This window comes from Lutra lutra, chromosome 3 (assembly GCF_902655055.1).
Source record: "Lutra lutra chromosome 3, mLutLut1.2, whole genome shotgun sequence".
Classification (NCBI taxonomy): domain Eukaryota; kingdom Metazoa; phylum Chordata; class Mammalia; order Carnivora; family Mustelidae; genus Lutra; species Lutra lutra.
In genome coordinates, this window is record NC_062280.1 from 168,528,182 (window position 1) to 168,544,618 (window position 16,437).

General features: G+C 36.3%; 1 pseudogene; it reads left to right on the top strand.

Annotated features, from left to right (window-relative positions):
- Window positions 1–16,061, top strand: part of LOC125095650 (glutaredoxin-1-like) — a 78,490-nt pseudogene extending 62,429 nt beyond the window's left edge.
- Window positions 16,062–16,437: the final 376 nt, after the last annotated feature.

Consider the following 16,437-nt stretch of genomic DNA (forward strand, 5'->3'; position numbering starts at 1 on the left):
TAACATATCAGAATATATGTATTTCAAAGAAAATATATAGCTTTAAATGTTTATATTAGAAAATAAGAAAGGTCAAAAAAAAAAACCCCATGACCTAAAATTCTATCTGAAGAAGATGGAAAAATAACAAAGAAAACCCAAAATAAAAATATAGAAAAATATTTCTGTTCAAGATAAGAGCAGAAATCAATGAAATGAATAGACAAATGATAGTGACAAAATATTTTTTAAAAGCCTTAGTTACATTGATCACAAAAAAAGGAACACAAATCACCAACATTATGAATGAAAAAAGAAACTATCATTGTAGATTATACAATTATTAAAAAAATATGAGAATCTGGGGCACCTGGGTGGCATGGTCAGTTGAGCATCTGACCCTTGGTTTTGGTTCAGGTCGTGATCTCAGGTTTATGAGATAGAGACTCATGTTGGGCTCCTTGCTCAGTGCAGAGTCTGCTTAGGATTCTCTCACTACTTCTGCTCCTCCCCCCACCTGCATGCTCTCTCTCTCTCTCAAATAAATAAGTAAATATTAAAAAATATGAGGGTCTTACGAATAATTTTGTGCTAACAAATCCAACAGATATTTTGAAAAATGCAAATTAAGTAAATTGACAAAAAATGAGACAAAATTTGAATACCCCCTATTGATTTAAAAAATTGTGTTTTTTTTAAACAAAAAGCTTCCCATAAAGATAGATCAAGACCTACATGATTTCACTGATGAAATCTAATATTTAAGAAAGATATAGCATTGATATTATGAAAACTTTTTCAAGAGGAGAAGGAAAGATTGCTTAACCTGTTTTCTTAGATCAGTATAACCCTAATAACAAAACCCTGAAAAAGATATAACAAACAAACAAAATTACAGGCCAATGTCTCTTATAAATATAGACACAATATCCTTAATGCTAGCAAATTCAATGCAGTGATATATAATATTGATAAACCATACTGACCAAGTCATATTCCAGTAATGCAATGTTGAATTAACATTAAAAATCAATCAGTGCCTTTCAACATTTTAACAGAATGGAGAATACCCATACAATAATTCTCATAATTGTAAGGAAGCATTTGACAAGAGGAAACATATATTCATGATTTTTAAACAAACCTAGAAAACTAATAATATAAATGATCTCTTAAAATTTGTTAAGGCAGGGGCACCTGGGTGGCTCAGTGGGTTAAAGCCTCTGCCTTCGGCTCAGGTCATGATCCCAGGGTCCTGGGATCGAGCCCCACATCTGGCTCTCTGCTCAGCGAGGAGCCTGCTTCCCTTCCTCTCTCTGCCTGCCTCTCTGCCTGCTTGTGATCCCTGTCTATCAAATTAAAAAAAAAAAAAAAAAAGAATCCTCTTTAAAAAAAAATTCGTAAAGGCATTACCCGCCAAATATCATATTTATAGTGAAATATTGAATGTTTTATTTGAAATAGGAACAAAACAAGGATGACCAAGTCACCACAGGGAGTTCCAGTCTAAGATAAAAGGCAACCTAGGAGGACCGTGAACACTCCTCCTCCCAAGGACCCACCAAATCTATAGGTTCACTCAAAGTAATTCCCTCTGAAAGAAATCCAGAAACTAAGTAACTCTCATACATCTGGCAAATGAGGAAAAACCCACATTTAAACAGGCAGAAAAGGCTCAGACACACTCTCCATAAACCTTACCCCTGGCACAGCAACATATAATCAGGAGGGAACTCACAACTCCCATCTTCTCCTTGGGGAGAGAAGAGTTTAGACCAAATATCTAGTGTCCCAACCTTTACAACTCCCACTGAGGGAGTTTTGATATGTTGTACTTTCATGATGTATTTCCAAGATCATGCATTAATTTCTAATTTCCATTGTGATTTCTTCATTTACTAATAATCACATTCTAAAGCTTTTGGAGATTTTCTAATGTTAATTTCTAGTTTCATTATATTTCGGTCAGAGAATATGCTCTGTATATTTCAGTCCTTTGAACGTCGTTGTCTTAAGTTATGGTCCAGCATAGAGTCTATTTTTGACAATGTTCCATTTGCAATTGAAAAGAATGTGCATTCTGAATTAGTTAAATCTCGAGTTACACTTACATTGCATATTTTTCAGTTTGGTCAAGTTTCTTAGTTGTAATACGAAAATCTTCTGTATTTTTAATGATTTTTCTGGCTTCTTCTTTAGTCCATAACTGAAATGGTATGGTAAAACTCCACTTCTGATTATAAAGATGTTAATTAATCCTTCTAGTTTTGTCACCTTTTGCTTTTTATATTTTGAATTTTGCTACTAGGTACATACAAATTTAGGACTTTTGTATATTCTGACAGAAAGGAAATTAAAGATTATAAAATCCTTTTCTTACCTCAAAATGTATCCTATCTTATATTAATGTAGGTACATTAGCTTTTTGGTGTTAGTGCTAAATTATATTTTTTCCCGGATGGCTCAGTTGGTTAAGCATCTGCCTTTGGCTCAGTTGATGATCCTAGGGTCCCAAAACTGAGTTCCACATTGGGCTCCCTGCCCAGCAGGGAATCTGTTTCTCCCTCTGCCCCTCCCCCCTGCTCATGCTTGTTCTCTCTCTCTCTCGCAAAAATACATAAAATCTTTTTTAAAAATTAAAAAAATAAATAAAAGAAAATTATCTGTCTTTTCCATCCTTTACTTTGAATCCAATTTTTTTGTCAGCCTATTTTTAGTGTTTCTTACAAAGAACATACATTTGGATTTTGAGGTTTGTTCATTTTTTATTTAGGTTGATAATCTTACCTCTTAATTGAATTGCTTATTTTATTTACACTTAATGTAATTAAAATAGTTACGTTTATGCCTAAGAACTTCCTGTTTACTACTTTTTCCATTTGTTCTTTATTCCTTTATTCTTCCTTTCTTACATTCTTTTTGATGAATCAATTAGCTTTTATTATTCTCTTTTTCTTCTCGAAGTTATACATTCTTGTATTATTTTGTGGTTACTCTAGAGCTTACAATGCCCATCCTTCATTTGCTACATTTCACCTTAACTAAGTGCTTCTACTACTTCTCAAGTAAGGAACTCACAAGCATTTAACTTTGCTTACATACTTTGCCCCTTTTCTTTATTGTTTTCATATATCTTACTTCTAACATATATTATAAACCCTACAAGACATTATTGTTTTTATTTTGAAAAGTCAATATTGTGTTATCTTTACCCACGCATGTACCTTTCCACTGTATTTTATTGTTTTATTACTTTATTTCTTCCTACAATTTCTGTCAAGGATCACTTTTCTTCAGACTGAACTTCTGTTAATATTTTTGTACTGCAGGTGTGCTCCTGTCAAATTGTCTAACATTCTCCTCATCTTAAACAGTCTTTATTTAGCTTTCAATTTTGAAGGGTATTTCCACAATTTATATGATTCCAGGATGGCAGTTCTGTCCTTTCAGCTCTTTAAGATGACAGTCCATTGTCCTATGGTTTCCATATTGTGTGCTGCAGAGCTGGTCATCAAGTTTATTATTGCCACTTTATACAGTAACATGTCTTTTTTTCCCTGCCTACTTTTCATCTCTGCCTTTGATCTCCAGGAGTCTGACAAATTTAGCTTTTTTAATAGCTTGTTATATGAAGATATTTAAAACTATTTCATAAAGCTTCATCTAATGATAATACCTGTAATCCCCAATGATCCCAAGAGATAAGGAAAGAAAAAAATGTAGACTTTAAACCCAGTTAATCTCATTAATACTTCTCAGCAAGAGAAGTCTTAACCATTTCGAATAATAATTCTGACTCTCCTTTTTAAAAGATGATCTAAAAACACTGTGATACTTGGAGAAATAATTTCCTTGAGAAAAAAATACTAGAGATTTCTGAATCCTTTCAGTCATGATGCCTTAACTGTGTTTTAATAAAATACAAAGGGAAGTTGATCCCCATTATTCAGATTCTATATTTTTTAATTTGCCTACTTGGTAAAGTTTACTTATCACTCCAAATTCAATACCAAGGATGTTTTCATTGTCATTTGTGGAAATGTGAAGGTAGTAAGAAATTTGAGTCACCGAGCATGCGCATTCCCAATTGAGATCAAAAGTCTCAATTTAACTTTTGCCTTGTTTCAGCCCTGATACTGTACATAAGTATCCTTTTTTGGGTTTATTCAGTGCTAGATTTTTGCATTTTTGTGTTTATGTTGCCGATTGTTCTGTTTAAAATGTTTTTCAAGCATAGTGCCTAAGTCCTTAATGCAAGAAGGCTATGCTGTGTGTGTCTTATAAAGAAAATACATGTGTTAGATAAGCTTCATTCAGGCATGAGTTTAGTGCTGTTGTGAGTTTGGTGTTAATGCATCAACAGTACATATTAAAAAAGGTTTCTTTAAACAGAAACACACATAAACAAGGTTACATATTGATTGGTTGACAAAAATACTGTACCCAGAAGCTCACAGGAATCCAATTCTATATTTCTTAGGACCGTGGGTCAATATTCACTAATACAGTGTTTGTACTAACTTTATACAACAAAACTACCGTGAAGAACAAGAATTGACTATAAATGGAAAGGTTTGGGGGCAAGTACTAAAATTGAACCTCAAGAGAATATGGATTTTTTTTTAGATTTAGAACACTCTTGGGGTACCTGGGTGGCTCAGCCATTAAGCATCTGCCTTTGGCTCATGTCACGATCCCAGAATCCTGGGATTGAGGCCTACATTGGGCTCCCTGCTCAGTGGGAAGCCTGCTTCTCTCTCTTCCACTCCCCCTGGTTGTGTTCCTTCTCTTGCTGTCTCTCTCTGTCAAATCAATAAATAAAATCTTTAATATAAAACAAAACCCCCTCTAATTATGAACTAGTGATTATATTCAATTCAGTGTAAACTGGAATTTTAAAAAGTAATTTAACTATTAATAATATATCTGCAAGAAAAACTGGATGGTTTTCCAAAAAAGAAAATGAAATTAAACCTCACGTATAACTTATTTTTGGTAGAAGGGGACTTCCTTTACCTATTTAATGAACCCATTTCTCAACTGAAATATATTTACTCTCAAAAATGGCAAGAAACACACGGTCTTACTATTCCTGTCTTCCAGTCCTTATTCCCACAGATTGAGTTTTCTTGGAGTGGTATAAACATCTCTCTCAAGAACCAACGAAATGAGGTTTTTTCTGTATGGTCACATTAGGTGATATTCATTCTACATTGTCTTGGCTCCTTTGAGGTAGTGTAGTGAAAAGGTTCAGGGAATGTACTCAAGCCAAAACTCTGACTTGGAATATAGCTCTGCCACTTACCAGCTGTGGGATGCTGTACATACTACTTAAATTATGGGTCCAAGTATCCTCATTTATAAACCATGATGAAAATTACACTACCTCATAGAGTTAGGAAGAAAATTTAAGTAAGTTAATATTAAAAGCACTTAGAGCAGTGTCTGTATCCCATAAGTGATAAAAATGGTTCAATCATCATTATTTTTATTAGCACCTGGTGTCCAAGATAAAACTGCACTGGATGGAGATGTAAGTGGCTGAATGATCATACTGAAGAAAGTGTAAGTGATTTGGAAGGAGGAACTTGTTTGATCCTGTGGGACTGTATCTTCCTCACCTTCCTGCCCAGGGTGTGTATCACGATGTCTTAGATATAGACATTGATTGCTTATTAATCAAATCTATAGATGATGTGAAAATAGAGTGAATTCAATCATAAATTGTTATTTTCCCTTATAGTACCTATACTTTACTGCTACCAAAGTTACTTATATAAAACTTGAACCTAGCTGTACAATTTCCCCCTTAAAACCTCTCATGGTTCCCGATACATACGGAAACTTTCAAACTGTATTTCAATTTGTGTCGAAACAAAGATTTCCTGATTCATCCTACTCCTTATTAAGAGAAACAGCTCCTAAAAATATGAGAATAAAGTGTTCTATAATATTTCAAGGAAGGAGCACACCTTGGATATTGGTCTCAGTTCTGGATAATACACCACCAAAACATTATCAACAAATTTAAGTTTGAACAAAAAAAGCAGGAAAAAGGGATCCAGCACCATGTTCTTATGAACAATTTAAGGATCAGCCTAAAAACAGATAATTTAATGGGAAAGGAGTGATGAGAGTATTGTATGTCTCTGCCTGTTTTCCCAGGAAAAAATAAACAGAAGTGTTCTGACCTGCCCTTGTGTAAAGATGGAGGAGAATGAGTAAGAACTTCATGAAAGAGAATTTCCATTCAACAGTATTGAAAATACAGTAGGCTACTCAAAACAAAGATTTTTAAAATGAGCTGACAAAGTTACCTAGCTTCTTAGAACTATATTAATCTCTGGGTAGTTTTGATGAGTAAAGTGGGAGCTGGAAAAATATGTAAACTAAGAGCAATAGTTTTAAACCAAATTCTGAATAATACCGTTTCTATACAATCATGAATATGCAAAGTTCATGGGTATCATTTTCAAGCGCTTTCCAGACAGTAAGGAGGAAATGAAAATTCATAAATAATTTTATACATCATAATATACCTTCCTTTTGCAAACTAAAAACGTTTCCAAGCTCTCCAAATAACAGAAGTGAGTTGTTACTTCTAAATTTGAAACTCATGCAAACACAGCAATAGTCTGTCATAGAAAATCAAAGGTCAATTTTAATCTAATTCTTTATCAAAGACCAAGTTTAAAAAATTCAAATTGGTGGAATATTTTGGACTTCACAATTCAGTTTCTTCATGTAACCTCCCCAAATGATTTTTAATCCAGTGCTCTTTAGAGGTCAATTACAAATGGCTAATTATCAAAGTAAATCAAGAATTTGCAATAGAGAACCATGGCTATGATCATATAGCCCCTATTCCTAGGTGCCCACAACCAATACTTCGCCAAGCATTCAAGACAAAGACCCAACATGGAACCCCAAGGAAATACATATGTGTTCATTAGAAATAGTGTGTTCCTCAAGATATAAAGATGATTATTCAAACACTTAATGTTTCTTCGTAGTGACTCTGACCACAGCTACTTGCCCAACAGTAATTCATTATTGTGTTTTACTTAGCCTTTTGGTTGAGATCGTATTTGTAGCAGACGTTGTTCTACTTACACTTTCTCACCACTGACTTTCTAGTTGCAAGTTCTGCTGGCAAACTACCTGCAATTCTCTGACAGCTCTCTTCAACTGTGAGAACATATTCTGCCTATGTGCAGAGTAGACTGGAATTACCACAGAGTCTACACCATAGAGAGCAGTCTCCAACTAAAGTGAAAGGTGTGAATAACTATCCCAGCTTCTTTGTCCCTTGGCTGGGATCATTATTGGTGATTTCTACATCATCTCCCAGAGGTGTCCAATGGAATTGTGCCTCAGTTGTCAAAAGCAGCAGCAATCTCTTTACTCACCCTCTTTAGTTCTTCTGTTCTTCATCTCTTCTCCACACTCTCCTGTTGGTGTTTCTTGGGATCATCTGCCTAAGAAGCTACCTGTTCTCACATAGTTTCAGCAGTGAACTCTGAGGAAATCGGTCTGAGGTTTAGGCTTTTCAAAATCACTATTATACCCATATTTGAATATTAATAAGGAGCAGTCTTTTACATTTATTTTCCCAATTTTTAATAACATGGGTCGTTTTTCTTTCAAATATGAAAATAATTCACAGCCATGAACTACCACTATATTCAACAATATGGATGAATCTCATGAACATAATGATGAGCAAAAGAAGGCACACAAAAGAACACACACTGTATGATGGATTTAAATATATTTTTAAAAGCAGGCAGAACTAATTTGTGATGTTAGATTTCAGGACAGCTGTTGCTTTTGAGAAGGAGTATGAGGAAAGTAACAAGGAGAATATCTGGGTACTGTTTCTATCCTAATTCTCGTTCTAGGGGGTGCTTATACAGATGTATTCCCTTTGTACTAATTCATCGAGCTCTATTCTTAGTGTTTATGTTCATTTAATTTCTATATTATTTTTTAACAAAATTTATTTTTAAAAATTGGGTTAAAATTAGGTACTTCTAAACACTTACTAACCCCCAAAGTATTATTTATTTCTCAAACTTGATTTTATCTTGGGTAGCAAAAACAAGTATATGAACATATTTTTTAACCCATTGTAATATGCTCTCATTGATTACCCCCCCCTTAGATTCTTAAGCTGAATATGTCAACCACAATTATTCCTGAAGATACTGGCTTTATTGCTCACAAACTGGTGATTGTTTAACATTTTTAAAAAGGCAAACCTGATTGATGATCAATTAAATCTTCAGACTCAAGTGTTTCCCTTTCCACATATTGCCTTGCACAGGATTAATACACCAACTACCATTACCCTCTAATTTCAGAAAAGCCTTAAGGAGGCGCAACTGTACTAACGACAGAGAGCACTACTCCCCTACGATTTACAAAAGGAATCTCTAAAAACAAAGTAAAATCAATAAAGACTCTTCTGCACCACATTGTTGAGTAATAATTTGATTAAGGAAAATAAGAGAAAGAAGGTTTTATAAATATTCTCCCATTAATGACATTCACAAGTTATTTTCTTTAACTATATTATAACAAAATAAATTTAAACTCCACAGTTGATATAATTTAATGTTTTCCTCACTCTTAAGGTTGAAAGAAGGCATTTTCATGGCAGAAACATTCTCTCATATTCCTTCTCACAAAGTGTCCTCCCAATTGACTCTCATGAATTCATCCTCTTTGATGAATTCATGAGAGGGGTTGCTCTGGAACCCCATCTGCCTTTGCACACAAACCTCTAGGAAAACCTTTTCTTTGGGGGCTCTTTTGCCAACTCTCCTAGGAAGCAGTACTGTACAAGATGCTTTCTCCCCCTGCCATTCTTTCTCTTAAATAATTCAGCTACATTTTGTTCAATATTACTTTTAAAAGTTATGATTCCCGAGACTTGCTCTCTCTTCCTGCCACGCCCCCGTTCTGTTGTATAGAATGGTATCTTCCATTCAGACACAGGGTTTTGTCAGGAACTAGCCCAATGTCTCCATGAGCATAATGACCAATCACAGGCTTGTAATCTCATCTGTACCTTTACTCTTCCTCAAGGCCATACACCATGTCATATACTCATATTTCTTCCTTTGCCTTTTCAGTCTCATATCCATAATTGTATGCCAAGGCAACAATCTCTTTTGTAAAATTGCGACAACTTCCTGCCCTATGATGTTTATTCATATTCAGCACCTTTTGCTCAGCTGAGAAATGATTTAGAACTGCTTCTTAAACATCTATGAATAGACATCATCACAATTGTCTACCACTTTTCTCACTTTCACTGTTACCTTTCAAACACACCTCTTTCTCTACCCCAAGCTTTTATCCTCCTCTTCAAAGTGACCCTCTCTTTGTCTTGACTTAAGATGAAAGTTCTTAATATGACTTAATATTGATCTCTCTCACAGTCTTTCCAGATAAACTCATTCAAAATCCTATAATAACTTTAGTAATTCCTTAGTAGTGGACACAATGCAAGCATATGTGCATGTACATTTTTCCAGTGATATATATGTGTTGTCCACTTCAATTAGAAAAATTGCTCCAAATAAGGGACTTCTTCCTTATTTCCTTTGGTATTGGCAGCATGTACAGTGTTTTGATCACACAGCTGAGTCATGTAATTGGCAATATCTTCTTTTAAGATTTTATTTATTTATTTGAGAAAGAGAAAGTGAGCAAGAGAGAGAGAAGAAGCAGGAGAGGAGAGGCAGAGGGAGAATGAGAAGCAGACTCCCTGCTCAACAGGGAGCTTGATGACCTGGGGCTTGAACCCAGGACTCTGGGATCATGACCTGAAACCAAGGCAGACACTTAACCGACTGAGTCACCCAGGTACCCTAGGTATCTTCTTTTAAGAGATGCAATAATGTGACACAAATCCTTTACACAAGCGGATTCCACAGTTCATCTGACTCCCTGAACCACAGTGGCCTCTGTGATCCTAGTCACAAACTCTATTCCTACAGTTATGAGTAACATCATCTTAAAGAAAATTTGCCATACCTGCATCTATGGTACAAATTATCTTGCACTGACAACCATCAGAGCATTATCAAGTCAACTTATAGAAACTTAGTATAAGATTCAGAATTTAACAAACATAGAAAAATGGATAATCAGATGATAGATATATCTGGCAGGCAATTAAGGAGGTAGATACACAAACAGACACAAACAGAAAGACAGACCATCCCAGTAAATGCTAAGGGAAAGGAATTACAATATAGAATAACTGCTAGAAAAAGTTATATTGGATTTCTATTACTCCAAAAGCCAAAGAAATATGAATTCATTTTATGTATGCTTAAGTGAAGAATGGATAAACATTCCGTGAACATCATACCATGTTTGTTGAATGAATTTGTTTTCTTGACTACACATTTGGCGTCAATGCTATAGATACCAAGACCATCCTTCCTGACTCTAAGGCACATACAGTCTAGAAGAAGATAAAATATAATACAATGTGTCAAGTGTTTTATGTTGTGATAGCGGATGCTTGATTGCAGGATGTGCATGGTTGATTGGAAGGTGAGAAGTGAGTCTGGATTATTTTTTTTCAAGGGGTTTGATGAGGAAAGGCGTGAATAAAGAAAAATAAGATTTAAGTGGGGGTAAAGAAGATGGTTTGTAGGCTGCATGGGAGAAGCTAACAAAAGGAATGATGGAGAAATCATTGTAAGGGAGAAGTTGATGGAGAGTGATGCAGATACTGTTTTACTTATCAAGTCCTAGTATAGTATTTTTAATCATTAGAAGAATCATTCCTAATAAAAATGCTGATAGATTTTTATTGCTGCCATCACATTATGGAAATAGATAAACTGTTCCAAAAGTGCTTATGAAAAGATACACTTTAAATTAAAAATTTTTAATTACTGAGAAAATATCTCAAAATGCAGAAAAACTCAATGTAAGCATATTTATCACAGCATATTATATAACAATGCATTCGAAACAAGGGTCCTTTAGAGGCATGGTTAATTATAATAAATCCACAAGATAAAATGTTAGGCAACCACTGAAACTTTTTTTTTTTAAAGATTTTATTTATTTATTTGACAGAGAGAGATCACAAGTAGGCAGAGAGGCAGGCAGAGAGAGAGAGGGAAGCAGGCTTCCTGCTGAGCAGAGAGCCCGATGCGGGACTCGATCCCAGGACCCTGAGATCATGACCTGAGCCGAAGGCAGCGGCTTAACCCACTGAGCCACCCAGGCGCCCCAACCACTGAAACTTTTAATGAAAATTTTTATAATACTATAACAAGCATATTTAGCATTTTTAGTGTGGGAAGAGTATGTACATTGTGATTATAGTTGCTTAAGATAGAGAGGAAATCAGAAGGGAGAGAGAGAAGAAGGGAAAAAGAAGGAAGAAGAAAGCAGGAGACAAAGGAGTGAAATAGGAGGGGGAAGAGAAAGGAGAAAGAGAAGGAGAGTAAAGAAAATAGTACTATGGTATCAGCTACAAAATACACCAAAAATTTTAAGCAGTAATTTTTAGTCAGTTATCTTTGTAGTGGCAGTATAGATGGACCCTACAAGCAATCTGAAATGATTTTCTTTTGGACCAATGATTTCATATCTGATCCTACCTCAGCTGTGAGATAATAAACAGGAGTTAGTTTCCATCTTTTCCTAGATTTGTTCTTTCTAATAATCATTCTAGAGGAATATTAATAGCTATTGAACGTTAAAAGGAAAGTTTTATGGTAGGGGAATTTTGAGAAATGCCAGGTTAAACTGGTTTCTTAATGCAGAAGGTTTTCTTGAAACTTTTATGTTAATGGCCATCATGAATCTCCAATGGTATAAACTAGACAGCATTTAACAAATGGATTTAGCCACCAAATACTTCAGTGTGTGTGAACTATTTCATGGAGCTGTTTTTCTGCCAAATGTATCTGGAGGAATTTTTCACTTACCATCATGGTATTTACTTAAAAGTAACAAAACAAAAATTATCTGAAACATTAAGAGCATATATCTCCATGATATCCAAGGTGATGCTAGGTTAATGAAGAATTTGAGAGACTTTCTCTGATACAAACTCTTTAGCTCTGACTACATCCTACATGTCATCCCTGCCAAGTCCCTTCCTGTCCTCTTCCTGGGGATGAGCTGAATATACTTAGCAATGCCTTCAATTCCCTTCACCCTCAACTGGACCAATCTACATCATGACTTTAGCTTAGAATCCTTTCCTGAACATCACACTCAGGTATCCAGCTTAACCCTAGACAGCACCTTCTCAATATCTCCCTGAGGTATCACAGGCACCACAATATAATAAATTCAACCAACCTTCTGTCTTTTTTGTGTCAGTGATACAACACCTATCTACCCAGTTACTTGGGCCACAGATCTAGTGTCAATTTGAGCTCTCAATCAAGAAACAAACTTTCTCCTCAGTTTCCCTATTGGCTCTACTCTATGGGGACTCTATCAACTCTCACTAACAAATGTGTGATAGCTTCTAACTATTGTCCATGCCCTTTAAATCCATCAACACAAAGTTGTATTTAAAATACAAATTTGTGGTGTCACTCTCCTTAAAATTTTTCATTATCTCTTCACTGACTGTTGAGTAAAGACAAAACTCTTTAACATATGTGGCAGGAATAAAGATTTTCACACTCAGATCAAGAAACATAACATTAATTTTTGAATCAAACATATAGTATTCTGAGGATAATAAAATATTCACTGTTTCTTTCTTTGAGTTTGTCAAACCTCCGTGGACTTGCAAAAGAAACTGGAGTCTTCTCTGGTATACAGGAAATAAAAATAGAAGTAATGGCCTTTAGTTTATGGAGATCACCACTTTCACTGTGACTCTGCTTATTCATAAGGCTGCCTTCCAACTGCTCCCTCACCCTCCCATGGACACTAATCTCATGCTGCTCAGGTTATGTCCTTTATAACTATGCCCCCCTCTCCTTTAACTGCAACTTGCTCATAAGACACTCATGACAGCCACAGGCCAGAGTGGCAATACTCCGAAGCACATGTGTAGGTCTGTGCCACTAATGGAAATCCTCTCAAAACCTTTCCCACATCCAGCTCCCATCATTTTGGGAAGACCATTTCCTCCTCTTCCATCCAGAACTCCAGCCTCACTCAAGAGAAATAAGGCCCCAAAGAAAAACCTAGGTAAGGGGATATCCTCCAGGAGCCTCACAGCATCTTTTATCAGTCCTGAAACAAAATGTTATTCAGACCCTTTTTTCTGCCCAATGAAAACCACAACAGAAGTAGTTGGCTTTCTCCATGAGATGACGAAGGCAAAAATGCCGTCTCATTTCTTTGAATACTCTCTACGCCCTACAGGTATCTCAATTCCCCTAGACTACTTAATCTAGTATTTTTTTCCATAGCACTTTTCACTTTTTAATATGCTGAAAGATTTATTTACCTATTTTTTTCATTGCTGATGATCTCTCCCCCAAGCCTTAGGATGGCAGGCCTTTTTGTCTCTTCTGTCAAATGCATATATCTTGATTGCCTGTAACAGGGCCTGGCACATATTAAGTTACTGAACAAACAGTTGCTGGATGGATATATAGATTCATAAATGAATGAATGAGCAGGATAAGGGGAGAAAATTCCTCTCATTTGCATCTCTTAAGATCAGCATAAACAAAACAAAAATCCATACTTTAATCAGTACTGTACTACTTCTTGTTTTCTTGCCTTTCACTCCTTATACTGTTCTCCCTGCCTGAATATTCTCCCTTCCTTTTTTTGTTAAAGATTTTATTTGTTTTGAGAGAGAGAGAGAGAGAAAATGCACAAGTTGGGGGGAGGGGGGGGCAAGAGGAAAGGGAAGAGCAGAGGGAAAAGAAGGGGCAAATGGAGAGGGAGAAGCAGACTCCCAGCTAAGTGGGGAACTCAATACAGGGCTTGATCCCAAGTCCATGAGATCATGAACTAAGCCAAAGGCAGATGCTTAACCACCTGAGCCACCCAGGTGCCCCTGAATGTTCTCCCTTCTATCATACATACTACACACACAAACACACATCCCTCAGGTAACTTTCAAGAAAAAGGGAGACATGAGCAAAGGTATCTAATCACCATTTCTTCCCAAATAGAACCAAACAAAATATAAAATTAGTGAAAACTTCTATCAAGCCTTCAGACAAGACTCTTTTAATTAACTAATCTCAAGAAGTTATCCCCAGAAAATAAATAATATACACATTGACTATGTACAGTTTTTTGTGCTAATCATACCTCAATAAAGTGGTTTAAAAATAAATACTAAAGGGGCGCCTGGGTGGCTCAGTGGGTTAAGCCACTGCCTTCGGCTCAGGTCATGATCTCAGGGTCCTGGGATCGAGTCCCGCATCGGGCTCTCTGCTCGACAGGGAGCCTGCTTCCCTCTCTCTCTCTCTCTCTGCCTGCCTGCCTCTCTGTCTACTTGTGATCTCTCTCTGTCAAATAAATAACAAATAAAATCTTTAAAAAAAATTTAAAAAAAAATAAATAAATACTAAATTATATAAATTTAAATAAATGGCTATTGTTAGCATTTTTATACTTTGGGACTGTAATGACATCAGAAACCGAGGCAACTTTATTAACTGCACTTGTTTCACCTGGTAGAAGTGAGGCAGTAGGCTCTCACTTCCACAGTAGGTTCTGTAGCAACCAGTTAGCTCCCTCTGTTTACTCTTAGTTTCTGGTCCCTCATCAGTCTGTGAGTTACTACAATAAAACTGATATGGTTCTGATTCTTCCTAACGGATTCTTGACCAACTACTGCAAGGCTCCCTGAATCATTTACTTAGATTTTCTTAGATCAGACTTGGAAAAGAAATAAATTGGCTCAACTCATTTTTTAATGCCACCACATAGATTGCTGCTCAGTCTATGCATTTGTAAGTCAGATTCAGACACCTATGATCCAAGCAGTTATGGCAAAGGGGTCAAGGTCATATGAAACAAAATACAATGACCTAGACAGCTAGGAGAATGTAGCATCAGCACGACAGATATTCAGATGGCTGGCTTATTCAATACAACATGGTTACTGAGGCAGCAGGAGCTATGGATTCCTGAACTGGAAAGCTAGAAATTCTAAATCAAAATAAGAAAGCAACAACTAAAATTCTACTACCTTAACTGTGACAGTAGTTAACATGGGAAGTGAGTCAAAGAAGAGCTCCTGTTAGAAACTCATTAACTTCCCATATTTGAGAGGATGAGAGCAAATAGGGGAATAGACGAGAACCACTCTATTTCTGCTGTTATAGATCACTTAAGACATGTTGTGCCAACTGAGTAATCCAAGACATACAGGATTACTAGATATGGTGGGTCCCTTCCCTGATGCAATCGTTAGTAGCACCAAGAAGAAAGCTGGTCACAGTCACACCATGTCCCTGGACATGAATCTAGGCTGAAGAGAAGCCTGAATAAAGAACTTTACCTGCATACTTTGACATCAGCACGCATTAAAAAGAAAATAAGAAAAATAAAGGGCTCCCTCATAGGAATATCTATGATCTATTTTCTCCCTACTTATTTCTGGCCTTAAAGTTTCATTGTCCAATACCCATTACCCAGTATCCATTACCATATGTGGCTATTTAAATGTAAATATAATTAAATTATGTTAAATTTAAAATTCAAGGGTTTATACCCTAAGCAATACCTACAATTGAGGACTCCTCCCCAGGAGGCAGCTGCCTGTCAGCATGGGCTCAAGAGTTTGTGGACAGCAAAATCCAACCTGAGAAGGTGGTTTGTGTTCATCAAGCCCACCTGCCTCTACTGCAGAAGGATCTACAAACTCCTCAGCCATTGCCCTCCAAACAAGGGTTTTTGGAATTTGACAATATCATAGCCACCAGTGACACAATCAAGATTCAAGATTATTTGCAACAGCTCACGGGAGCCAGAATAGTACCTTGGGTCTTTAAAGATTGTATAGGTGGATGCACTAATCTGATCGAAATGCATCAGAGTGGAGAACTGTTGAAGCAGCTAAAGCCAATTGGAGCTCTACACTAATTACAGAGCAGACCCCAGGTTGATATCCCCCTTGAGAGCTGGATGGCATTGCAAATGACCAAATTTCCTGGCGGATGTTTCTGGGGCTAACAACTTTTTACTTAAAATTCTGAAATATGTTCACCAAAAGAGAGAGAGAGAGAGAGCGAAAGAGGCAGGGCACATTTTTTGGCAAAAACAGCTTTTCCTCCTTTTGACTTAATTTTAAAAGTGGATCAACTTGCCCCAAATCACAGGTCTGAGGTTGATGGACATCTTGAGTACCTCTCAACTGGCCCTTTGGGTTTGAAAAAACTGTGACAAGTTATGGCTTAAGATTCACTCAGTGACTCAAAGGATGTTCTTTCTCTTTGACACATGCTTCTTACTGACTATTCTCTATATGCTAGGACTCCTCTA